The following is a 26,964-nucleotide window of genomic DNA, read 5'->3' as shown; positions in this document are numbered from 1 at the left end:
AGCCTTCTTGATGTTTCTGAAGAGAAGTCACGGGCTGGCCCTCCATCCAGGTTCCTGGCTGGTCACGCTTTCCCCTGTCCCGGGTTGAGAGGTCTCAGCTGAGGGGGCCAGGCGGTTGTCTCTGAACCACCCCCAACTGCTGTCATCTCCTCCTCTGCCATCCTCTCTTCTGTGATGACCACTGCTGCCTGGCTTGTATGCAGCTGAGTCAGGGTGTGCGTGTGCATGCGTGCGTGTGCGTGTGCGTGTGTGTGCTTGGCTGGCATGCGCGTGTGTGCGCGCCACTGGAGGGGGTAAAGGAGCCGACCTGGAGAAGAAAGCTCATGGGAAGAACATAAGAAACTCAGAGGTTCTCCATTTGGCACAGTTGGGGAGTAACATTTAAATCTTCTTCTTAATTAACATTTATGAGCAATCCTGACAGTGATTAAAGAAATACGGGAGAGCTGTCAGCTTTCGAGTCCATCATATATCCTGGGGAAAGAAGAAAGAAGGCGGGAGAGGAAAAACGAAGTGTGTGAATAACTTGCTATGGAAACGTGAACTGTGTATGTTTGTGTCTAAGTATCAGGTAACCAACAACAGGGGCACCGATGCTTCAACAGACTAGTTTTACTACAGTAGTCAGTTTGGTTCACATGTGTGCTTACGTCCCAGCCTGTCTGCTTGCAACCCAGGAGCAACCAGAAAAGTGAAAATGCTGGTTGCAGTGAACTTATCAAGCAGATGACTTTAAAAATTATTCTACTTGAAGTCTATTAAAGTCAATTTCAGATGTATGTACCTCAAAATCCAAAAGAAGAGTGGGAAGCCAAGAAATAATGTCTACGTCCAAGAATATTCTAGAATCCAGTAGTACCTGAAAATCTCTTGACTATGCCCTTCTCTGCTGCCCTTCTGGAAGAATAAAAGCACATCTAGTGACTCTAGTAGATGTCATCTGAACGGATTCTTGCTGACTGATGCCATGTGAATTATAAATGAACCATATGGAACCACTTTATATTAAGTAACTTACGCGTTCCAATGATAGTTATTCAGGTTGTAATCTCAAAATCTGTTGTTAATGACTGGTGTGTTTTCACCTGAGGTTGTTAATGCTCTGAAGCTTGTTGTTAACAGCGCCAAGTGTGTGTGTGTGTGTGTGTGTGTGTGTGTGTGTGTGTGTGTGTGTGTTGACAGAGCGATATTACAGTGAACCATATTTCATGGTCTGATCATTTATTAGTTTTTTGTTTTTTGTTTTTTGGTATTTTTTTGGCTTTAGGTTCCAGACGCAGTGCTCTGAAATAGCCGTTTTAGGGATTATGTTTATTTGTCCTAAACGAATGCCAGTTTTCAGTTTGTCCAAGGAAGGATGTGTCTGGAAACACATGGAGTGTTGGATGGAGTCACCATGTGATTGGCATGGGAGACTGCCCATTGCTTCAGGATGAAGTCCAAATGCCTTAGCATTGCTAATAAGGCATGCCATTATGGTCCCCTCCACTCGAGCATCATCGCCTGTCTTGCCCACACCCCTTCCACGAGGAGCCGCTGGAGGTTCCCGTTGGCTTTGATGTTTCTGTGCCTTTGTTGATGGGCTCTTTGGCCTGGAATGGTCTTGCCTCCATGTTGCTTATTTGGTTGAAGCATCACCTTGTCTGCGAGCTTCTCTTAACCTCTCTGCCTTTGTCCTCCTGTGCCTGGAAGTCCTCTCTACCAAATACCCACAACATTCTTGAGACTCTTTGTTCACCCACTATAGCAGATTAGTCAGGGTCCCTGTAGGAAACACATGCTTCATGGAAGGGGGTAATTGAAAAGATGGAATGAGAAGACTACTTACAGAGGTGTAGACAGAGTTCAAGGTGCAGTGAGGAATGATGAGGCACTGGGGACTGTCAGCAGCGCTGAGCAGTTACTTCTCCTCAGTCTCAAGGGGCGAGAGCAGGGCACAGTTACTGGAATGAAGCTTTAGGAAGAGGCTCCCGACAGGAGCCGTGGCAGAGGAAGAGGAAGAGGAAGGCGGCCCAGCAGGCAGGGGTGGGACCATCCCCCTCTTTGCTCTCTTCCCATCTTCTGACAGTGTCGGCTATTGACCAAACCCAACTGGAAGCCAGAGGGCAAGGGAGCCCAGGAGAGACCTATTCTGCAGAGATCAGTCTTGCCAGGCACTAAGCGGAGACGAAGAGAGCAGATAATGGTTCTGGAGGGTCAGACGCAGATAACCAGCACACCCCTCTGTTCTGTGTAGGGGTATCTCAGTAAGGGCGTCGGCATGGTCCTCATTTGCATATTGCCAGGGCCTGTTTGCGTGGACTGCTGGGACCGGGGCTTTGCTGTCTTCCCCAGTTTCCCTCAGCACCACCTGGCCACCGCAGCTAAGGACACTATCGAAGCAGACACCCGAGTGCTTGTGTAGCTTCCAGACAAATCCCCCTTCCCACTCAAGACGATGCTGCTCAGAAGTCCCCACTGCCTGTAAATCCTGGAGCCCCCGCTGACCTGGCTTCATGCCCGACCCCAGGTTTGTGTTCAGCACGTACTTGTTGATGGAGTGAGTGAGTGAGTGAGTGAGTGAGACAGTAAATGAAGAAAAAGCTCTGCTGTGTGAAGAAACACCTGGGGAAGGTGTGATGTGGGCTGGCCTGTCTTTGCATCCCTTTCAAATCTAGGTGGTGCAGGAGGCTCGATGTGGTCCCAGGAAGGCAGGGATTTCTTGTGTTTTGTGTGCTGTCTTGTCCCCCGCACCGCCTCAACACGTATTTGTCAGACGAGTGAATCTGGACGTTAAGTCACAAACCTGGCCGGTTTCTTGATGAAACAGACTGTCCCCTGAGGTTCATCAGCGTGTGAGTGAGTCTTGGGACCTAGGGCCACTTTGGTATTTTTCCAAACTGAAGAAATCTGTGGCTGCCCCTCTGATTTATCCTTTGGATTTCTAGAATTCAGAGGACTCTAAATTTGCTCCTCATGTTTTCTATGTAATTTTATGAAAAAAAAGTTACGCGTAAAATTATGTAGTTTTAATGTTTTTATTTATTTTTGAGAGAGAGAGAGCATGCATGGGGGAGGGGCAGAGAGAGAGGGAGACACAGAATCAGAAGCAGGCTCCGGGCTCTGAGCCGTCAGCCCAAGAGCCTGACGTGGGGCTCGAATTTGTGAACTGTGGGATCGTGACCTGAGCTGAAGTCGGACGCTTCACCGACCCAGCCAGCCAGGCGCCCCTGGGTGTGTAATTTTAGGAAGAAGTATTGAGGGGACCCTGGACAAGAGGAAAAGGGCAAGGTCAAGTGGAATAAGTGTCAGCTCATTCCTGAGTCACTGTTACCTTGCTAGGGCTGTACCCGGGCTAGGTTTTAGGTCTTGAAGGAGCTGTTTTCGTGTGTTTAAGCCTCTGGGTCTCTTGCCACGTGGATTTAATTTGGATGGGGCCCCTGAGGCTAGCAGTTTGCTCTGGCCAAGAGGGCTCCTCCGGTACCTCCTATGTGGTCGTGGGCACATCGCAGTTTTGCAGGGCGGTGTTAAGGATCGGGCTGTGGAAAGCCGGAAATGAGTAATGACTGGACTGGGTGAGGGTGATTCTTGTAATTTTAAAGAAATGCTTAAAAAATTAATTGGTTCTCTGCTCCGCAGCTTTATTCTGCGGAAGCCAGAAAGAAAAGTCAAGATGGAGAATTTCCCACTGTGACGCCTTTTATTTCTGGAAATTTGAGTCATTTAATGATGATTTGAATATCAACAGCCCGCTGGCCCATCTTTCCCCAGACAGCTCCTGTCAGTGTGTTCCCTTCCAGGGAAGGACTTGTTTCTTTCCTTTCGTATTCTGGCAACTCAAGTAGAGTCGGGCTCCCGTGTTTCCCAAACCATTAGTAGACTTTTGTTGGCTAAGACAGGAGTGGGTTTAGCCTTTGACTGCTGCTCCTGTTTGAATCATCCTTGGACCAGCTGTGGGGTGGAGCAGGAACCCTGTGCCTTCCACATTGGATGGAGTTGTGTTGGTTGATTTGATGGGGTTCTGAAGTGCGGGGTTTTCTTGGGGTTATCCTAAGGACCGTCGGGCCAATGGCAAACCCACGCACCGCTGTGTAGTTCAGTTAGGAACTCATAGAGGAGCCTCTCAGAGATTCTAGGGTGAAAGATGGCTCTTTCCTTATTGATTTAGGAGGTGAGTGGAGATGGAGGGTGGGGCATGGGATGTGGTCCTTTCTCCTATAGGGGCCTTTGCTGAACCAGAGTATCTGTTTCCTACTGACGGTCTTTAAATTTAAGTGCTTTCAGTAGAGGACTTAATCTGATGATTTTTTTTTCTGGGTCCCAAGACATTAAGGACAATTTATGACTCGGTCTTGTTTTCTTAGTCCTTCTGGACAGTGCCAGGGGTTGGACTGACCTATTAAATCTCCTTTCTTCCCTTGATAAATAGTAAGATTATAGCAGGGGTTGGCAAACTTTTTTTTTTTTTTTTTTTTTTTTTTTGGTAAAGGGGCCAGATAGTAAATATTTTAGGCTTTGTGGATCAAGAGGCAATATTGAGGCTATTATGTAAGTACTTATATAACAAGAGAGAAAACAAATTTATACAAATTTTTTTACTGATGAAAGACAAAACGTAATAACATTGAGTGCAATATTTTGTAATACTATTTCAGTAACGGGAAGAGTGGATGTTATTATTTTGGGGGGGCTGGATAACATTTTGCTGAATTGGAGTTCGAAGTGGTTTTTTTCTAGTATCCAATCAATCACAGTGTTCATCTGTAAAAACCATTCTTAGTTTACAGATTGTATAAAAATAGACGGCTGGGCTCACAGGCTGCAGTTTGTCAACCCCCGGTCAGTAGCATAAACTCTGGCGATCTTTGTTTTGGGACAGAAAGACTCGGGATCTGGAATGGCCCAGGATTCCATTCCATGATGGACGTGTGGATGCCATTATACTGGAATTTTGTTTATTTGTTCAGTAAGTAGCATCAGAGAGGGTAGGCACTGGGGATACAGATGTGAATAAGATGATTCAAGTCACTGCCCTGAGGAGCTGACATTCATTCCAGTTGGAGAGACGATAAGCCAATAAATAAGTATAAACTATGATTCTAGGTAGAGGTCGTTGAAGAAGTGGAAGAAGAGGATGTAAGTAATGCCAGAAAGGTGTTTCAGGGACCTCTCTAGGAGGTGGTTGAGACCTGAGTTAAGGGAGGGAAGGAGCCACCAAAGCTCCGGATGAGGCAGCAGCCAGTGTGGGAGCCTTGAGGCAGGAGAAGCCTGTGGGTGGGCACCGGCAAGGAGGTCAGAGGGGTGGGCTTTGGGTGGGGAAGATAGGAGGGGAGTTTGGAGAGGAAGGCAGGGGCCAGCCAGATAAGAGGAACCTTGAAGCCCATAAAAAGGAGATTGTGAAGGGACGTCGTGGGAGGGATCTGAGCCAGAGAATGATGTAATAGGATTAACTGTTGAAGAGCAGTGCTCCAGCTGCTAGGCTGACAGAAGATTCCAGAAGGCAAGAATGGAAGTGGTTTTATGGGGCCACAAAACTGAGCATTGAAAGTGGAGATAGTCTGAAAAACGTGGTATGTGTAGTCAGTGTATATTTAACTGTGTCTTACGATGTTTCCTAAGTCTGCATCCTTCAGGTTACAAATGACCCCACTCCAGTGATCCCAAGGAGAAAAGGGATATGTTGGCCCATGTAACCGTAGCATCCAGGAGTTTTCTTGCCTTTATCGGTTCCAAAGGACTCAGATGATGTCATCGTGGCTCTCTCTGACCCTCATCAATCCCTGTTCCTTCCTTCCCTCTGTGGGTTGGCCTCATTCACTCCTTTTGTAGATAAATGTTTTCCATGAGTTGGATAAGATGGCCACCGGAATCCTGGGTTCACGTATTAGCTTGGCAGCTCCAGTGGAAATATTACTGCTTTCTTTTAGCATCTGCGTATCACTTTCAGGGAAGTTCCCTCTTGGCCCTTGCTTGGGTCACAGACCCAGCCCCTGCGCCGTCTCTGATCAACAGTCCCATGAGAACTGCATGGGGTGAGGGAGGGCTGCTTCCCCAAAGGTAGGCGTGCCGAGCAGACAAAACATCGTATGTCGGTGACACAGCGGTCTGCCCGCCTTTGGTCCCCCTTACCTTTCTCTCCCTGGGGCCTCTGTGTTGGGGATCATGCCAGAGCTCAAATGAGCTCCGTGTCGTTACCCTCCAGGCACAGACTCACGGAGAGGTACCATCACGTGCTGCTTCTCGGTCACCGTTGCTCAGACCGCATGATTTTCTTGCTCTGTGGGCTGGGCCCAAACCCCTCCCTTATTCTGGCAGTGCTATTTTGAGAAGTGGCCTGGCTGGGTTCCAGGCTCTGGTCTGTCTCTTCCTAACTAGCTCCGTGACCCCGGATAGGGCATTTAACCTTTCTGAGACTTTGTTTCCTTATCTTCAGGTCACCGAGTTGCCTTGTACATCAACTAAGATATCCACCAAGTGCTTCGTAAGATGTAAAGTGCCATTTGGATGATAACTGTTAATTGGTCTTTTTTTTTTTTTTTTTTTTTTTTAATCCTTTGCTTAGGAGAGAACATGGCTGGGGGAAAGATGTAACATTTTCATTCTGGACCTTGTTACCCATCCACACCGGCTCTCCTCCCTTTGTGTAACTTCTCTCCCAGGGGGCATGCCTCTTCATTTTTATCTCCTTGGTACGTTTCTGCCCTGGCTGGACTTTTTTTTAACAGATATCCTTGGGTGGGGATGCTGGCAAGGGAGAACCACCCAGATTAAGACAAGTTGTGTTTTGTCTGTCAGCCTGAAGCACACTTAGCAATTTGACACAGACATCATTTTAGATTTACGGAGAAGAAAGGACAACACGTTCCGTATTGATAAGATTTCAGCAGGACTCAAAAAGAAAAAAAGAAAAAAAGAAAAGAAAAGAAAGAAAAAAAAGAAAACACACAAAACTTAATGCATTACTATGTAATGCCTTGATTCCTAGTTCCTTAATTAGGCCTGTGGTTTAGCAGAGTGCACCCTCTCAATACACAGATGGTTTTTATGTAAAAAAATTTTTTCAAATGTTAATTTCCAGTGACTGATGTTCTCTGCCTAAATCATTTTCCATTGTTTGTAGTTGATAAGAACTGTATTTGAACTGCTCCTTTCTAAGTTGGAGTCTTTTGTAATGGGATTTAACTTAGTGGTTTTACAGGTGTATGAAAATGTTAAGCTGTGTATTGTACTTGAGAGTTTGAAAATTCTTAGTTGCAGCTAATTTAGGAAAAAAAAAATTAAACAGGTGATTAGCAGCTGCTTTCGGTTTTGAATGTCTTCGCTTTGGGGTTTTGTGTTTGCTTATTCGTGTGCAAATTGGTGTGGTTATTTTGGAGCGGGTGAGATGCGCGCCAAGGGTGCACCTCCCCAGCCAGCTGCCCGCCCCATTCAGCGGACCCTGCCCCAGTTCTGCAGGCTGATTTGTTCCCCCGCTAGCGTGCACGGCCCTTGCTCTCTCCCTAGTGATTCAGTCCTTCCTGAGAAAACAAAGCAGGCCTGGCCCTGTTTCTCCTTGAGGACAGCCTCATTCATTGCCACAAAGGGCCCCCTCGGCCCCCTTACAGAGGAGTGGCCTCCTACCCCCTCGGGCCCCCTTACAGAGGAGTGGCCTCCTACGGCGGCCAAGAACCACAGACCGGGCACTGCTACGGCCTCTTTAGGGTTCTGAACTTCTGGTCTCCCGAGTGACAGCTTCTAGACGGCTTTGAGCGCCGGGACCCTCCAAAGCCACCAGAGTCGGGGTCTGTGCCTGGTGGGAAAAGCCGTGGGAGGTGGGTGGCGCGGCAGGGGCCAGTTAAGGATGTGGGGCTGCGGAGCTGGGCCCAGTGAGCCGGTGTCACTTGGGCAGCTCAGCAGGGCCTCGGTGCTCTCCGCTCAGCCCCGCATCCCGTGCTGCCTTGGCACCAGTGGGTTGCGTTCGCTCGGCCCCGCCAGTGTGCTTGCCAGGGCGAGGAGAGCTTTGCACAGGCCGCTGCCGCTTACTTATTAACGATGACGCCAGCGGGAGCCGCGCCACCAGCTCCCTTTCCAGCCCTTTGTGGCTGTGCCTCCTGTTCACTCAGAGGTGAAATCACGACCTGCTGGACTGGATTTTTCAGTTGAGGGGCTCCTGTGCGTGTCTTCCGTGCTCCAGTAAGAGGGCTGTGCTCTCATTCGCAAAGATGTGATCAGTAAATATGGAGAGAAAATGCTCATGCAGAAAGGCTTGCTGTCCGGATTAATAAATTAACGCTTATTTATTTATTTATTTATTTATTTATTTATTTATTTATTTAGAAGAGCCAAAGGCACTTTGCTCTTTCTCTTGACCAAGTCTGTGCTTTGCCTTTACCTTTCACCCTGGCTGGCGCGATAACTCAGCCAGGATTCCTGCCTGTGCCCATCTCCTATCCGGGCTCAGCCGGTCACACGGGTGCTTTCTTGTCACTCCCTTGAATGGCATTTCTGCCTACCCCACAGGAGGCAGCTCGTGGGGGCTGCTGTTCCGGGGACCACAACTTGGCGGGTTTGGCTTCAGAGGCAGTCACAAGGCTCCCAGTTACAGACATTGGCAACTGTTTGCACCTGAAGTAAAGCATCAGTAAGAAATCGAGTTGAGGGCAAAGGGAGAAAGAGAGAAAGCCTTTGTGGGTTTTTCCTCTCTCTGTCCCTCTCCCCCACCTTTTTTTTTTTTTTTTTTCTGGACAGCATTTTGTACCTGTAAAACCAGAATGACTCCTTTGGGCATTTTTCGCTAGGCTGGTTCCAGTCATGGGCTGAAGTTGGCTTTTCTGCAGACTGCAGTGATGTTTAAGGTTAAGCGTTTGCCAGGTAACATGTTTAATGACTCAAGTCTATAGTTGGAACCTCATCAGCTACAGTCTGCCTTTTCTTGGAAATTTAGAGCTATTCTCTGTATGTGGGTGTTTGTTTTTCTGATTTTTGTTTTTGTTTTTGTTTTTTTTTTTTTTTTTTTTGGAGCGTTGGAATAAGAATGTAATGGTGAGGATCACTTTTAGAATTTAGAAGTGGTCTGCCCTGACAGATGAAGGTGTTTCTGCTGCAGAATCCTTAGGTTCGGTTCTGAGCAGAGCTTCTTAAACAGGTGGGGAAGGAGCATCACTTAGTAAAGAACCAGGGGTCTGCGTTCAGACAGAACTCTGTATAGAGTCAGGCCTGACTGTAAGTGCCTTGAGGGCAGGGTTGTGTCTGCCTCTTCCTTTAGCTGCACTGCCTGGTTAATACTGGTTGCATTATTATTATTATTATTATTATTATCATTATTATCATTATTATTATTACTATCTTTTATTTTGCATCGCTGAATTTGAATTCCATTATTATCACTATCACTGTTGTGCATCACTGAATTTGAATGCCAACTGCACCACTAACCGTCTGTGTGGCCTTGGGCAAGTCATTTAACCACCTGAAGCTTCAGTTTCCTCATCTGCAGGATGGGGCTGTTGGTACCCATGCTGCCACTGTTGTGAGTCTTCCATGGTACCTGGCACTTGCCTTATTACTGCCGTTGCCTTTTACAACACCGATGATTTACAGACGTGTGTCGAAAGAGACAGGCAAGCATGGAGGAATACTTAAACTGTGATTCCTCTTATGTGTGTTCAAAAATACGCAAATTCACAGTGGCAAAACTATAAGGAAAAGTGGGAGAGCGGTACACCCAAAATTCAGGATGGTGGTTACCTCTGAGTCAGGAGGGAAGGGGATGGGGTTAGGAAAAGGCAAAGCTAATGTTTTTTTGTTTCTTAAACTGGCTGATAGGCATGTGGGTGTTGATTGTGTTGCCTGTATGGCGTACATTGTACACGTATGCTGTTAATATTTTTTATGTCTGTTCAGTAGCATTTAAAACCAAAGTTTTCACAGTGCCTGGTGCATATAATACAATCAATGAATATTAATTGCTATTTTTGTTGTTGGTGGCGGCAGAATTGAGTAGTAAGGCACCAGTAACCTTAAATGAAAAGGTACAAGGCTGCCATGCATGGTTGTTCAGGTGGTCCACTGAACAAGGCTTCTTTCTGATCGACTGTGAGCTGAAAGCCAAGTTTTGCCCTGAGGCAGGGCTGTGTCCATAGTAGCATCTTTTTCTAATTCACACAAAGGTGTTCTATGGGTTAGTGGTCACCCTGGAGAGGCATCACTTAAGTACAAAGATCCTTTGGAAAGGTGAGATTGGGTTGGGTTGAGCATCCCCATGGTATATCAGAAGGCAAATACGGGATTTGGGATCCTGATTGATAGAGTTTGGAGGGGACCTCAGAGATTGATTAGGTCAGAACTTTCATTGTGTGAACGAACGGGCCCAGGGAAGTTGAAGACTTAAAGGTCACATGGTGATTCTGTGAATACAAGAAGTACGAGGCCTGAGGAAAACAATTTTAGGACAAATCAAGGAAGTACTGATTTTCATAGCACTTCTAATGGCTGTGTAGCCGTTATCACACCTGAAGTGATGAAATGTAAGGGTGTAGGTAAATTCAAAGGTGATATGCCACTGGGATCCTTTGAGGGATGTTCCTGATACTTCGAGATTGGTTTTATGGAGGGCAACTACGTTCACCCCCAAACGTCCCTGAATGCTGCTCTCTGGGAACTGCTCTTCAGACACGTTAATGGCTGGTCCTGCCAGGTCCCCGAACCCCTGAGATCCCACTGGGGTGAGAGGTGGGGAAAATCTCTGCTGAGAGCCTCTGGCTCACAAATTGTTCAGGCCCCCACTGTGGCAAGTCTTTGTTGTGTTTGTGTTTGTCAGTGTTATTGTGAATCTAGGTGTAAGGGAGAGAAAATGGGTTGATAACTAAAAGCACGGACCAGGGGCACCTGGGAGGTTCAGTCGGTGAAGCATCCGACTTCCGCTCAGGTCGCGATCTCACGGTTCGTGGGTTCGAATTCCACGTCGGACTCTGTGCTGACAGCTCAGAGCCTGGAGTCTGCTTCCAATTCCGTGTCTCCCTTCCTCTCTGCCCCTCTCCCACTCGAACTCTGTCTCTCTCTCTTTCTCAAAAATAAACGTTAAAAACAAAAACAAGGAGGGTGGACCTTGAAGTCAGAAAGACCAGGGTTACCAATCCAGCTACCATCACCAGCTACTGCTTACCTGCCTGAGCCTCAGTTTCTTCATCTGTGAAATGGACCTCTCAGAATACCCTAAGGTACTGTGAGTGGAGCCATCAAGAACAGCCTGCAGTGGCATTATTCCTGCTAATTGATGGCAGGGTGGGTGGGGGGATTGTATCTGCCTTCTGTGGTCAGCCAGTAACTCCCCAGGCCACAGGGCCCCACCCCTGGGAAATCCCTGTTGTCGAAGCCCTGCGGGGCCCCACGGGGACCACTGCTACCATTTCCTCTATAGTTGACCTACCCTCGTCTCTTCTGCAGTGAAGATAGTTCTCAGTCCCCTTATTATTTTCCTCTGGTCATTGACTTAGTCTGCCGGCCCCTCTGCTGAGCTCCCTAGCCCGTGAGATGTCACACAGCATTTTATTTGTGACTTCAGGGTATTTGGGAAATTCCTCTCTAGCAACTCAGGGAGCCTGGCCCTCTGTCTTCTTGCGTAGGAAGTCCCCTTGGGGTGTCGTCGGGTTCAATGCCAGAGAAGTGGCATAGACATGGTTTTCTAGAATGTTCTTTGTCCTCATGCACGGCGAAGCAGTGGATACCCGAAACAAGTGAAGAGGCACCGGAGGTTGGACCCTTGTTTTGTCAGGATGGGGCTTCAGAAGCCAGACGCCTGCGGCCATGTGGGGCCAGCCCTGGGTCTTCCAGAAACACTGAGGCTTCAGGGCCCAGGGAGCTCTCACATGCTGGTGCTTATGCGTTTACATCATATTTCAGTGGGATTTATACCCTGCCTCGCGTCAGAAGGGACTGAGGCCCAGGGGTGCAATAGTTGAAACTTTTTCTCTTTGACAATTCTGCCTTTCCCGGACTTATCTCTGAGCCTCTTATCTCTAGGAGAGGCCGTTCAGCGGGAGGTTAAGGGCTGGGTTTGGCTGCATCGAGGACACTGTGAAGGGCAGAGCAACGGTGGCTTGGGGGTCAGCGAGAGGAATACTTGTGCAGCAGCCTTGAGTTCCGCGTGCCTGCCCCTCTCCTCCAGATCTCCCTCGGCCTGCGAGGGCCGCAGGACTCCACCTCATTGAATCCGGTAGTGCTTAGCTGGGTGCTGTTTTCCGGACGCTTTTGCGAACTCACGAAGAGAAAACGTTAAAACAAAGCTGTATGCCCACGGAGTGATCTTCTCTGGTTTCTCGGTTCTCTTAAATTTTTAATATGTCTTACTGCTTCCACAGAAGAAAAAATTTGGGATATAGGAAAAGCGCATGTAACATTTTGTTCCATATTAAAAGTTAATTTAAGACGGAAACGAGTCCAAGACAAGTGTCTTGTCTTGTCTTCATTCGGTGGTATAATTGACCCTTCATACCTCCACGGGACTTAATCATTCAGCAGAGGCTAATTGCAGGGTGTGAAGGTGCCGCACGGTTAAGGTGAAGATACAGATTTCTGCGTGAACTGCTTAATTCCGATGGTTTATAACTTGTCCGTAAAATTTGCTAAGGAATATTGACTCTGTGTCGGGGGGGAGGTCCAGAAGTATCTCCCATATCGCTTCCTTCTGAAGGGAGCTCAGTGGCACTGAACGGGGTGTCTGTTGTGAGTGGTTCATGAACTTTCTGAACCCAAAATTGGAACACATGGCCTGCCATCAGATCCGTTTCCCGTGTCAATCTATTTATATGTATCTTTGGTCAGCCTCACAAAGGTAGAACAATGAAATTCTGTTTTCTTACATGGTTCACAGATAGTCTTTGCTGCCAATAAGATGTATAAAATCTGAGCTCTCCTGCAAGCGCCCAGATTTCTCTCTGGTGTTGGGGATGATTGGGTGTTAGGAAGGGGGTATCCCTTGGTGACCTGGGATCCCGACTTTCCCCCTCTGAAACTGAGCAAACCCTTACCTCTGCCTGGGCCCCACATCTGTGTGGCTGGTCCGGGGTGTTTATGAACAAAGTGAGGTTGACTGCTCTTCAGCAGTCAAGAGAAGGAACGTAGAAACTAAATTGCAGTTTGTAGAAGCAGAGTTGGACTCAGACATTTAAATTAAACGTACGTCTCCATTTCCATATCAATACTGCCTTATCGCAGTATGATAGGGCATTCTAATGGAAGTCTGGACTTTGCTTGTGACTTGGGGGGGAATGGCAGCCTTCATTCCCCAAACCAAGGATTCTGTGGCTCTCTTGACATGAAAACTCACTGGCTGATCTGAAAAGGGAGATGAAGTAACCTGTCTCTGGTTACCCTGCCCGTTGTGGAAAATTAATATGTGACCCAATTCTGTTTGCCCCGTGAGTTTATGGCTTGCATAAGTGGCTGTTGTAATGATCTATTGGCTGTGTTTCCTGAGAATTGTATTTTATAGTTCTGAAGTTGTAGTCCATAAATCTTTTGAACTTGAGGTTTTGAGTTAGAGGAGCCATGTGGTTCTAGGAAAATAGAAAGAACCAAGTTTATTTTTCACACCTGTTAGCTCTGCCTTTCCCACATTCTTTTCTTTGTTTACCTGCCACCCCTCTGATATTTACTCTTCGGGGGAAAAAAAAACCCACAACACAGTAAAGTGTTCGTCTTCATGGGCTACCACTCGTAGAATATTTGTATTAAAAGAAAACATGGAGACAAGGCAATGTTCAGCACAAGTGCATGCGTTCATAATCGTAAAGTTTCTGTTTGAAAATGAAGTCTCTTGGAGCTCTTGTGTATTGCTAGTGGGGTTCTGAAATGGTGCAGCCACCGTGAAGAATGGTATGTCAGATCCTCAAAAAAAAAAAAAAAATCAAACACAGAATCACTATATGATCCAGAAATTCCACATCTGGTTATATACCCAAAAGAACAGAAAGCGAGGACTTGAGTTGATATTTATACACCAGTGTTCATAGCAGCGTTATTCAAAATAGCCAGAAGGTGGAAACAGCCCAAATGTCTACCGACAGATGAATGGATAAACAAAATGTGTATATACATACATTGGAATATTATTCGGCCTTAAAAAGGGAGGAGATTCTAACACATGCTACAGTATGGATGGACCTTCAGGACAGTATGCAAAGTGAAATAAGCCAGGCACAAGAGGAGAAACATTGTATGATTCTTTTTTTTTTTTTTATAAGAAATAAATTTTTTTAAGTTTATTTATTTTTGAGAGAGAGAGAAAGAGAGAGCATGAGCAGAGGAGGGGCAGAGGGAGAGAGAGAACAGAATCCCAAGTGGGATCCCTGATGTGGGGCTCGAACTCCCAAACCGTTGAGACCATGACCTGAGCCGTAGTTGGACTCATAACCAACTGAACCACCCAGGCGCCATGTATGATTCTTCTTATATGAGGTTCCTAGAGTTGTCAAATCCATGGAGACGGAAGGACTGGTGGTTTTATGTTGTTTATTTTAATACACACACGCGCGCGCGCACACACACACACACACGCACACACACACACACATATAAATGAAGGCCGATCAGAAGCCCTTTGTGGATAGGGGTTGTTGTCTCTCTGAAACCAGACAGGTGAGGAACTACCTTCCAGATGTCCTTGGAAAATATGGCATCGCCCAGGCTCATCCATATCAAGATTCGTAAGCTAACGTGGACCCCGGGTCCCAAGCCTCCTCCCGGTGTTGGGGGGGGGGGGGTCCATCCCTGTGCTGACCTGTATTTTCCTTCCAGGCGGGGAGTTTGGAACAGAAGCAGTTTCCACCTGAAACCCGTGTTCTTGGTTGCTCTCTGTGATAATTATTGTGTTCTATTTTAAGCTGCTTCTCTGCATTTGGTAACCGTCTGGGATCCTGTTTTGTTAACTCTGTCCGCGAGACACAGTAAAAGAACAGAAACACCTCTTGTAGGTGGCGAGGGGCCGCGGGCTCTGCTTGCTGGGTTTAGAGACACAGTTCCCTCCTGTGCCGCGGGAGACTGGATTCCCTTTGGATGAAGACTGAGAAGAGGCGAGGCTGAAAAGAAAAGAAAATACATATTTTCCCCTTTCTCTGGAACGGGCGCTTGGCTCCATCACAGCAGGTGGCCGGGGAACTCAATCTGTGGAAGGCATCAGCGCTTTCCGCGCAATCAAAGTTAAGTGCAGAAATTTAATTAAACGGCATCAAGGATGGCAGAAACTTTGTAAAGCTGCAGTGCATTGTCAGATTCAACAATTATTTCAAGGAACACAATCCACAGATGGCGTCTAATTGATAAATTAAGGCTCTGCTTCTCTAATGGGCTTGCGTTTAAGCCCGTTTTCCACCCATACAATAACCCTCGCCTCCCTCACCCCTGCGAGGGGGGAAAAAACCCACATCATGCCCCCAAACAACTGTAGGATTGGGTCTTGACGATTTGGTGTGAAAGGCCTCTGGCTCCTTTCATTGTGGTCCCCAAGCCTCCATTTGGGATCGAGTCTTGTCCTAAAAACTGAAACCCTTGGATTTCTTTGGGCCTCTGTGTCCTTTCTGCTCCACTAACCCGGATGTGTTGCTCAGAGATGGGCTGTTTGTTTTTTTTTTCTTTCCTTTTTCCTTTTTAGCATAGCACCGGCTTTTATCCTTCATAGCACAGGATTTTGCCCAAAACAGAAGTCTCAATTTATTTATTCCTTACACACACACAAAAAGAACCTGTTTTTAAGACCTGTGGCACTTCCTGTCTGTTAACAGCAGACACCCAACTTATTTTTATTCCATAAGAAAATATTTGCTGTCTCTAAAGATCCAACCCTGTTCAGAGAAGTGTATCCTGTACTGAGACTTAATTTTTTAAAAATCTGGAGGTCTTGAGTGTTTACCAGAACTTCATTTTGCAGATGAGAAAATTGAGGCCGAGGTTTACGTGCCTTGGGACTAGTTCCATGAAATTGTGTTTGTAGAGATGGAAGGAGACCACTCCATTAAGTGGTTCGTTCATTCATTCATTCATTCATTCCACTAACTGATATGCATTAGGTACCTACTATTTCTTTTCTAGATGCTAAGGGGAAATTCAGTGGTGAAGGAAGACACCTGTATGAAACCTACAGGAAATGGTGGGGGACAGACACTAAAAGGATCTCACAGATACATGCGTCAGTGCAACTTTGATCTCAGTTCTATGGAGGAAGAGTAGAGGGTGACTTGAGAGCATAGTACAAGGGCATCTGTTGGGAGACATCCAGGAGTGACGTTATGGATAAATGGAGTTAGGTCAGAAAGGGTAGAAGGCGCCAGGCAGAGGGGGGGATAGCCTTCTCAAAAGCTCAGTGTGCTAGAAGAGCCAGGAGAGGCCATGTGAGGGAAGGAATCCCGCGAGGGGGGGAGGGTGTCATGGCTGCAGGGCAGCTCCCATATACTGGGCACTTAGCGTGTTCCTGGTGTTGTCCAGAGTTCTGCTCTTTTTTACGTCTTATCTAACCCTTAATTTTATCTATGGCTGTATCTCAGTATCTTTTGTAGTGCCTGGCATAGCGTAGAGCCTCAGTAAATGTTGAGTGAATGAACGAACGAATGAATGAATCCTCCCGACAGTGGGCATTATTTTCCTGACCTTGTAGTTGGGAAACGGAGGCCACTGGGGTGCAAATTTGTTTGCCTGACTCCACAGCCTCTGGTAGGTCTAGTCTCCATGCTGGAGTCTGACTCCCCAAAAGGGACGAGGTGTGTGAACCACTTAGTGAGGGGGTCTCTAATTAATAGCCCTAACCACCCCCCACTCTACATGTTTCCATCTCTCGAAAGAAAGGACAAATAAGAGAAGCCTCTAACTTTTATGTCTACATATGTAGTAGTTAGTGGTCTAGAGAGGCCGTATTTAAAACAGAACCTTTGCGAAAACGGAAGCACAGGGTCCAAGTCTTTTAACTGAGCAACGTTGCCCGATGTTTGGTTTGTCCTAGAAGGGGACAGCCGAGAAGGACAAGGGGGGGGGAGGTTGGGGTATGTGGGGGGGGGGGCGGGGAAAACAAAGGAACAGATATATTTACTTATTTGTTTGTGGGGAATGCCGTGACAGAACCCTACTTACCTTTTTTGGGGGGAGGGGACTCTAGCGTGGGTGGCTTTTGAAATTCTGTGTAGTTTGTGGAGGTGCAGGTTCTGTGCCTGGGATGCCAGATGATGTAGCTGAATGGCTCTTGGCTGCTTATTTGCTAGTCTGTCGTTACCAACACGGTATTCTTGAGTTCAGTGGCACGACACTGCTTTATCCCCCGCTTCCCCCACATCTAAATATATCCAGCTAGTCAATCAGACTTGGCAGCCCTCAGGATTGTGGTTGTCAGATTGAGTTTGCCTTGGATCCTCTGAGCTATTGGCTTGTTTTCCAAGCTTGGACGTGTATTCAAATAGTGATATCAACATTAGACTTGCAAACGCGCACCCAGGTAGGGGCCTTGATGTAGGGTAAGGATGAGGCAGCATTTTGGTATCGAAAAGGCATTTCCTTCTCCTCCGCTACCAGTTGTAGAGCAGAGACAGAGCCACGCGTGGGGAATGGCTTCACGCTCGGTGAGCAAGATGTGTGGGCGTGTTTTCCTGAATCGTGATTTTTTTTTTTTAAAGTCCACTGAGGAGAGAAACTGGCGGCTGGTGGAAAATACTGTGTGTGTGTAGTAGGGGAGGTGGGGGTGTGGCTGGAAGAGGAAGATGGCACGGTACGCAGTTGGAGGCATTGCAAGAACGACTGGTCACCGTGATGGTGTTGCCCTGGCTGGGGATTTCAGGGAGTCTTGGGCCTTGGAGGGGCCCTTGTTTCTGTGGCTTCCCCACCGGGCCCACAGCGGCCCCTTTCCTCAGCACTGCCTGTAACCTGGGAACCATGAGATCTAGTTCCTGGGTCCTTCCCTGGAGGCTTGTTAAGGGGATCGGTGGAAAGCAGATCAGAAGATTTTCAATCTCTGAGTTCCCCAGGGAATGGCCTTTCATAAATGAGTGCCGTGAGTGCCCGTCTCCCCATCTGCGGAGAGGCATGACTCTGGGAGCAGGTTGGGGGTCACCATAGCATAGGCCTGTGCACCGAGGTGCCCGTGCTCATGGCCCCCCCACCCCTGTCCCCCGCTTTCCTTCCAGCCGTGTGGTGTCTTGGTGGGAGATGGAGTGTCCCGCAAGTTCTCCTCCAATGAGGGGAAGCCACAGTTGGTTTTGCGGGGTTCCCGGACCTCTGATAGGGTCCAGGGAGGGAGAGGTGAACACAGAAAAGACGTAAGCTACAGACCCTGCCCTCAGGCTGCTCCCAGAATACAGAAAACACAGACATGCAAATGAGTGAACTAGAACCATGCTCTCAAATTATGGTTCAGGGACACCTGGCCATCCCTGAGACCATTTCAAGGATTCTGTGGTGGCAAAACTGTTTTTCATAATAATTCCGAGACTTCGTTTGCCTTTTTTACTTTCATTCTCTCATGAATGTACAGCGGAATTTTCCGGAGGCCTCATGACCTATGTTGATGTCATTGTTCTGATGGCTAATGGGATGTGTGTATATTCCTGTTTAAAAGTGTCTCAGTTTTAATTTCTAATACAGTAAGCGTTGACCTATGAACAAAAGCTCTTGGGTGGTCCTTGCTTTTTAAGAGGTCATGATACCGCAGAGTTTGAGAACCACACAATTAGAATGTAGGCAGGTGAGTGGCAAGTTGAAGTTATGTACTAGGTACCGAGGTAACACGGGTATTGGGTAGGGTGGCAGATTCTGGTAGGTGAGCCAGGGAGAGGACGGTCAGGGAAGGCTTTCAAGAGGAGTTACTGGGGTATTTGAAGGATGAATAGGAGTTTACCAGAGGGACAAGGCAGGGAAAAGCATTCTACAAAGAAGGAACAGCATGTCTGAAGGAACGGGGATAGAAAACAGCATAGTGTGTTGGCCTTTGCTCACCAGTCTTTGGGGGCAGAAACCGTTTCATATTGGCCTCACCAGGGGATTTTTTTCTACCCGTGATTTCCAAGGCTGCATCTCAGAATCACTTAGCGAGCTTTATGGAAATACTGGTGGAGCTAGTTCTCAGGCCTGCTTTGGATCTGTTGATGGCGGCCCTTTTAGCTGAGGGTGGGAATGACCCGGAGCTCTCTGTATCATTTTTAGTTATTTTGTGGGCAGTGACATCACGGCGGTCCCCGCAAACAAGCCTAGGACATGCCACATTTTTGGTTCCGTCACAGAATTGCAGCGGGTATCACCGGATACATGCGTTCCCTCCTCACCCCACCTATCCACCTGCATCCGGGATACAGATGAGAACGAAGTGTAATGAGAGGGGCGATGTGTTGTAGTTCAGGGACCACGTGTTCTGAGACCCGTTTACCTCTTGGTGCTGAGCGGTGTGACCTTGAGAAGGCTTTGACGTCTCTGAGCCTGTCTGTTCCCCTGGGAATAAAGCATGTTGGACAGACCTTATTTAACAGACATGCCTAAATCTGCCAGTGAGAGGGACCTTCCTGTTTGTTGATGAATAATTCATTCTGGGTTTGTGCTTAGAAAGTATTCCATGGGGCATACCACCTTCTCAGCTATCTGGGTTTTGCAAAGGAAGATACCGAAATGTTCAGATTAACAACGTAGATGGCTTCTGAACCACCAAAGAAGGGAAAAGAGGAGACCAGGGCTCCCGGGTGCTTACTCTGTGTCAGACATTGATCTGAGGGTTTTGTGTGTGTGTGTGTCATCTCATTAATTGGTCACCCTATTCCTGTGACCATTTAATTTTACCATTAATTTTACCATCATACTATTCCATTTTATAGATGAAGAAACGGAGGCACAGGCAGGCTACCTGAATTTGCCCAAGGCCACACAGGATCCAGGTGTTCAGGCTTTATGCCTTCTATTCTGGATATCATCTCCTGTGGCCCTGGGGAAGGGAGGGGCTATAGTCTGGAGCTGTTCAGAGGAGAAAACAGGCAGAGTAACCACCACAGAGTAGCTGGAAGACAGAATAAAGGGCACAGGAATAAAGTATCGTTAACCAGACTGGTAAATCAATAGACTAATTAAAAATCAAACACCTTAAAACACTGTTGCTGGGTTAATTGTAAACCAGCATTGAAACGTTCAAACTTGCCCAGCCAATGGGTTTGAATTATTAACCGAGCAAGTTAATTTCAAGCCATCGGTTTGGGTAGCTGTGAAAGCCACCCTCAAAGAAGGGGAATTCGTGGGCCATTCCTGCTCGGGCCTGCCTGGCGCCCAAGGTCTTGTTATTGTTGCTGCTGTTTTCGTTTTTAATCGAACTGTCTTAAACATTTAGACAGACCTCACAAATTCAGATAGATTGTGGGAAAGGACAGCTTGAATCAGGAAGGAGTTGGATTACATACATCTTTCCAAATGGAAGAAATGCCATTCTGTTTTGTAATAAAATGGAGCCCCGATGGGAGGAAGGGCCTCTTTAAAAGTCCTTTTGGCTTCCAGTGTTTGATCCGAGGCTGATGTTCCTTCCACCTGTCCCGTCTGTTGCTCTTTGGTATTCCTTTCTGCCCAGAGAGACCAAGGTCCTGGGATGTGTGTCGTTGGAATTTAGCCCTAAGACAATCAGCTCAGCATTGAGACCTCTGGGATATTCATTGATGGCTAATTGACCACAGGATGTTTCTGTTAGGTTTTGTTTTAAGTAGAGACCCCTGCTGGACCTGCTTTGATTATAGATAAAACTCATCAGCAACTAGCAGCATCGATTTTCCTTGTGTGAGCTGTATTTCTGACCTATTTGGGGTCACAGATCACATGGGGACTATTAGGGGTGTTTACCCAGAGCTGTGCAGGATGCCACCATCGCTGGGAGCTTTCCCTCGCTGCTCGGACATGACTTTACAAAGAGTTAAGAACAAAGTCACGAAGCAGCTGGACTCTAAAGATAGTGATTGTATTTCACTACTACTTACTTAAGTGTTTTATTTTTTTTCCAGAGTTCTTTATAAGACCATCTCATTTGACCCTCATGAGAATCTCGTAGCTACTATCTCCTATATGACATACGCGGGTGGGTGCAGTAACTTCCCTGAGTGTTGCTGTTTTCTTGTTAATTTGCTAAATGGGCTTTAAAAAGGGAGATAAATGTAAATTTCAGGCCCATAAAATAGTCTCATTTCAAACGCTTGTGACTCAAATTAATTAATTTAAAAACCGCGTAAAACACTACCCCAGCCACAAACATGGCAAATGCGTAATGTTTGTTCCATTCAGACAGTTGATGGGGTAAAATTACGAGATTGGTCTGTGATAAGAAGACGCTTTTGATTCCAACTTGGGCTTTTACAGAAAGGAAAGCTCGGTAGTTTGTTGATTTAGAACATTTATTACAGCTTCTGCTCTACTCCAATGACAAAAACTTGGGGAAATTATGGAAAACCACAAGAATTAAGCAAAACTCTCCCTAACTGTACCATTTAGAGATGACCATTGTTAACATTTTGGTGTGTTTTCTTCCATCCTTTTCTCATGGCAAAAATTATGGCAAAAAATAGACACTTTATACACACATAAGTTATTTACTAACCTTGTTTTATGTCTATATCCTGAATACTTTCCCCTTATAATTAATTGTTTTTTATGGTATGGTTTTTATTATCTGCATTGTACTGTGACTTACAAGTTTATTTTACCAAAGCCTACTGTTGAATAGCTTGTTAATAGATTTATAATAGTTAACAAATAACACTGGTGAACATGCTCGTACATGACCCCCTATCAATGTCTCTGATTGCCTTTTTACAACATATGCCTAGAAGTGGAATGTTTGGGTTAAAGGCTATAGATATTTCAAAGGAGAATTTATGTATATACGTATCTTGAAAAAATATACATACATAATGTATTAAAATATACATAATGTATGTTTTAAAAATATACATAATGTATTATATGTACTTGCATATTTATAATCTTCTTATAAAATATATTTTTATCTTAATTGACTCTATAAAGAGGATGGTACTACTTTATACCCTTGCCAGAAGCTTGAGAAATGAATTTTAAAAAACTAACTAGTTTTTATAAAAATAGATGCATGTTTATGGTAAACATCTTATTTCTGCTGCCTCGTAAGGCTTAATTTTGAAAAGACCGGTGTTTCTCTGCTCAACCTACACTCTGTTTATTCTTTAAGCTCCCCCCCTTCTTCAGGGCCATTTGGCACATCTGTCTCTGTAGAGTTTATTTGTTTACCTACCTGCTTATCTTCAGCAGGCTGACCAGCCCACCTGTCTGTCTTACTTGGTTAACATTTATCCAAGTTTGAGGGTGGAAATAGCTTTCCTTTGAATCAGAACTTTGGGTGTAACCGTCCCATGAAGCCACCTGCACAGACACGAGGGGGCTCTTCACTGTCCTTTTGACTTGCCGGTTAATAAATGTGACTAATTTGGAAGACTAAAGTATGCAAATGAAAATAAACATCCCTGAAATCTCACCACACAGAGATGATCGTGGTCAACATAGGGATCTGTGTTTTTTTGGGGGGTGGAAAGACATCACTCTTATTAAGAATGAGGACATTTCCCCCCCTACTTGAGGGGCACTGATCTTATTGATTACAAAAATAAATTCAGATTAGGAAAGTAAAGGGCATCTGAATTTAGAACCCCTCCAGGTTAAGCATGTTAGGCACCTTGGAGACCATTGGTTTCACCCTCTTATTTTCTGGATGAGAAAACTGAGGCCCAGTAAACATTAGTAAGCACCTTGTCTCATGTCATCCAGCCGGTTAGAAACATTACTGAAATTTCAGGGTTCTGGTTTGTGCCTTTATTATTATTATTATTATTATTACTTTAATTTATTTACTTTGAGAGAGCGTGAGCAGGGGAGGGGCAGAGAGAGAAGGAGAGAAAGAGAATCCCGAGCAGGCCCGGTGATGTCAGCACAGAGCCTGTTGTGGGGCTTGAACTCTCAAACTGTGAGATCACGACCTGAGCCAAAACCAAGAGTCAGACGCTTAACCGACTCAGCCAGCCAGGCGCCCCTGTGCCTGCCTTTCTTCTTTTTAAATGAAGATGTTGATCTACTTTTAAAAACAAGAACAAAGGCCAAGTTTGGGTCTGGTTTCAGTTGCAGAGAGCTGAATCCACTCCTCTCTAGTTTCAGCAGAAAAGAACTTGTTAGAGGGCACTGAACTGCTTGCAGAAATCCTCAGGTGATCCAGAAAAACCTCTAGGTTGCGCTTTGGGAAACAACTCTTGGAGCCTCACAGCAGATCTGGGTCTCCCGAGTAGCTGCTGCCTCTTCTGTCACCTGAAAGACACTTGGCAAATTGGGAAGCGATGCTGCAGCGTTGAGGTTTGGAAGCGGAGCCGCACTGCCTTTGTCAGAAGCGCCATGGCGGCGGCTGCCTTGCCTCGGTCTCCTCCAGCAAAATAGATTCTCCGAGAAGAGTCAGCCAACATCCAGGTTGTTGCTGCGGAAAAGCCGAACACTTCCCTGGATGTGCTGCCAGAGCAAGTAACTGAAGCTCAGAATCCACACTTACCTTTTCCAGCTAGCTGCAGGGGAGTCTGAAATGCTCCTCACTTTTTCAGTTCCCGCAGAGCAGAAAGACTTGAGGGAGGATGTTGGAATGGATGATGGACGTTGGTTTACCACGAGTACTCATCAATTTCATAAACAGATCAGATGCACTTAAGTTCTGTGTTATAGTCATGGAAGGTAGACTAGCAGAGTAGGAAAAAACAAAAAATTAGAGGATGGAACAAAATATAAAAGAGAGAAAAAAAAAAAAGAAGAAGAAAGGAACAGCCATACACAGAAGCACTGTCATGGGATGACAGTACTACCTCGTGTTGTTTTAGGATATGTCATTTGAAGTTCTGTTGCATTTTTGCAACAGTAGGCATAAGTGGCAATTAGGACTTGACCAGACAGTCAGTTCAGGTCCAGATCCAGCCCTTGAACTTGTATTGCAGTATTTGTCACGAAGCCTTTAACTTACTAAATATTTTTTTTCCCTGAGCTTTTTCTGAGATTTCCTTTGTCCTATTGAGGAAACCCTGCATTCCCTCTCAAAATCCAAAATTTAGAAAGATGTTTAGTCTCTGATGTATCAAGGAAACCACTTAACATTTACTGTATACACTGTTGACATTTGGGAAGTGCTTTAGGCAAGATGGCAAACAGAACACGGATCCTACATGCTACTGGAATAGTCCTCTTGGTTTCCATGTCTTCAGTGTCTCTGCTGGGACTTCGTGTCACTCCTGGAAATCCCTCATACAGATGGGACATCATTCTTTGCTGTGGTTGGCCATTGTCTGCTTCTGGTGTGACAGCTGAGTGCCTAGTGTTTACAGCCCTGACTCAAGGACATCCAGCATGATGAAATTGGAAATGAGGCACATGGGAGAGGAAGGAAGGGAGTAATGGATAGAGGGTCAGAATTCAGAGAGTAATGATATGCACTATATAGCCATCAGAAGATTTAAGTCCCTGGCAGCAGGTGATCAGCAACCTTCTCAGACCTTGGGCTGGTCAGGCGGGTCAGCAACTCTTACTCAACATTCTGCTTGGTGGTGTAGAGCAAGGCGCAAGGAGAGGAAACCTAGGAGAGATATAATACTGTCTCCAGAGGACCTTACTTTTCTGTGCAGGTGGGTAAGCGCTTTTCAGGTGGCCTTTCCTTGGGTGGCAGTGGAAGCCTCTGCTGACCATGAGTGACATCTTCCAGACAGGCCTCTTCCTCATCAGGAATGTTATGCGGGCGCCTTGCTGTTTTCAGTTTTCTCCTTGCATTTCTCAACTTCCCTGGGCACGGGCCCTCCTTGCCCTGTGTCTTCTAAGGATGGATGGCTTGGTGTTAAAGGCGTTCTGCACTGTGTTCATCCATACGTGGGGCTGGGGGACTGTGGGGAGCTTGCAGCTGGCGAGAGTCACATACACGTCAGTATGGTTTTTGGACTGGATTGGGTGGTTTTCAGCTCTGTTAGGCATCTGGCTTTGGGCACGTGATTCAACACCTGGAAACCTCAGTGTCCTCAGCTGTGAAATGGGGATGATGAGGAACCTTCGTTCATTGAATTGCCGGGAGAATTACATGGAGTAATGCCCTTAAAATGCTTGGCCCAGAGTTGGCTTGTGGGGGAAAGGCAAGGTGTCACGTGCTCCCTCCGACTCCACTGCTTTGGGGAAGGGCGGGGACTCTCAACCACTCTTGGCACCGGAGTAAACAGGAATCCAGCTCTGGATTCTTGATGCTGGGATCCACCGCCTGGACATGATACCCCTTCCCTCTGCTGGCTCCTTCCCTTTCCACTCTGCTTTTCTTCGTCTTGCCTGCATCCCTTGTTCCATTCCTTTCCCGTCCTTCCTCCGTCTCTGTTTTTCCAGAATTTGTAGTGTGCTTGATAAAAAATGGCACCCAGTCATTGCGTTCTTGGCAGAGAAGATGGGACACACCGCCAACAGTGTCCACAAGAGGGTGTGTAGACGAATGGGTGAGGGGTGTTGACTGTGGAAACACGTTGCTGGGACTCATGTTCTAGTTCTTCCCTTTACTCTGGACCTCAGTCTCTTTCATCCGCAACAGGGAGGTAACGATGGTTCCCACCTTGTAGAGTTGTGGCGGGCATTAGATATGTCTCTGTGTGTCAGGTGCTTCTGGCAGTGCCTGACACGCAGCGATGGGCTGGTCATACTGGCGATGATGAACGTGTGTCAGCGTGACTTTGTCCCATCCTCCTGCATGGGACTTCCATGAGGAGCCAAGGCAGTGCTCTGGAGCAAGAAAAAAGGCACCGAAGCCAATCCGAGCAAGTGTGCTTGGGGGCCCCTGGGTACAGCAGCCCGGTGGGACTAGGGAGCCTGGCGGGAATGGGGAGCTGGTGTAGGGAACGAAGAGGGGATGAATGTAGAGGTGGGGGTGGCCACGTTCCCCTTCCTCCTTCTTTCTCCCTTCTGCGCGGGTGGCCCTTAGAGCTCAAGGTCCAAGCCCCGTTTGCCGCTTCTTGCCCTGCCTGCCCAAGAGCGACAGGCTGAGCCAGGCTGACCTGCCCTGAAGCCTGCCCTCACCTGCCTGCTTTAATTAGACGGTACGTGGTTCCCTTATCTTCTCCAGAGAAGATTTCTCTTTTGGTGGTCGGCCATTGACGCCAGTGTGGGATTAGCGTTCTTCCTCCCATTCCCCGCCTCGGGCCCTGGTATAGGATGTCTGAGATAGAGAAATCACATGTTTGTGCAACTGCCGGGTGAGTTGCTTGGTGAGTCTGTGGGACTGGTACGTCCGCCGCATTTTCAGGTGGACAGAGCACTTTTACATGTAGTCACTTTTACAGTGGTGCTGTAAATATCGGGGACGTTACCCCATTTCATAGATCGGGAAACTGAGGCTCAAAGAGCCGGAGTGTCCGGGTCAGGGTCAAACAGCCAGCAGGCAGCGGAGCTGGGAGCCAAATGCAGGTCTGGACCCAGTTCATTGCTGTGTCGTCTGGGCCAGGCAAGAGCCCCCTTAGACTTGTTTATCAATAAGGCTCTACTGTTGCTTCCGTTCGGTGCAACAAATGTGCTCTGACATGACGAGTCGGCCTCTTCGGTGCCACCCGACCGCAAAATACCACTTTTTCCACCAGCCAGCGCTCAGGTCCCTTCCCCTAGGTAGGGAGTCACTGAAAGGCACACATAGTCAAATGCATCAAGAATGGGCATGTGAGATCTTGGCCTCTCTGTGACCCTGTGTTCTGGAGATAAAGAAACCTCCAGCCGGTGAATTCACCTATGGTCCAGATTTTAGTATGTGATTTTTCATTCCACATAAGTTTTAGGTGACAGAAAGCAGACCACTGAGGCCCATCTTTGTTTTCCTAAACCCCTTGAAGAGCGGTCTCTTTATGAGCAGCTGGTTGGTGAAGCATTAACATTTCAGAAATAGTGTCCTAACCTTTTGGGCAAATGGTGGCCTCTCATCTGCTTACCACAATCAAGAATTTCTGCCTT

At 46.8% G+C, this 26,964-nt stretch overlaps 1 protein-coding gene across 8 annotated transcripts in view; it reads left to right on the top strand.

Annotated features, from left to right (window-relative positions):
• Positions 1–26,964, top strand: part of MSI2 (musashi RNA binding protein 2) — a 390,499-nt gene that overhangs the window by 85,919 nt on the left and 277,616 nt on the right. Inside the window, exon 1 of one of the 8 annotated variants that reach the window (XM_053212761.1) lies at positions 5,316–7,760. The exons of the other annotated variants lie outside the window; for them this stretch is intronic. The gene's annotated coding sequence lies outside the window, so the exon portion shown is untranslated. Of the gene's footprint in view, positions 1–5,315; positions 7,761–26,964 lie in introns of those variants that run through there. 8 annotated transcript variants of the gene reach the window in all.

Source organism: Acinonyx jubatus, chromosome E1 (assembly GCF_027475565.1).
Source record: "Acinonyx jubatus isolate Ajub_Pintada_27869175 chromosome E1, VMU_Ajub_asm_v1.0, whole genome shotgun sequence".
Taxonomy (NCBI): domain Eukaryota; kingdom Metazoa; phylum Chordata; class Mammalia; order Carnivora; family Felidae; genus Acinonyx; species Acinonyx jubatus.
The sequence above is the reverse complement of the archived record's forward strand: the minus strand, read 5'-3'. Positions and strand labels throughout refer to the sequence as shown.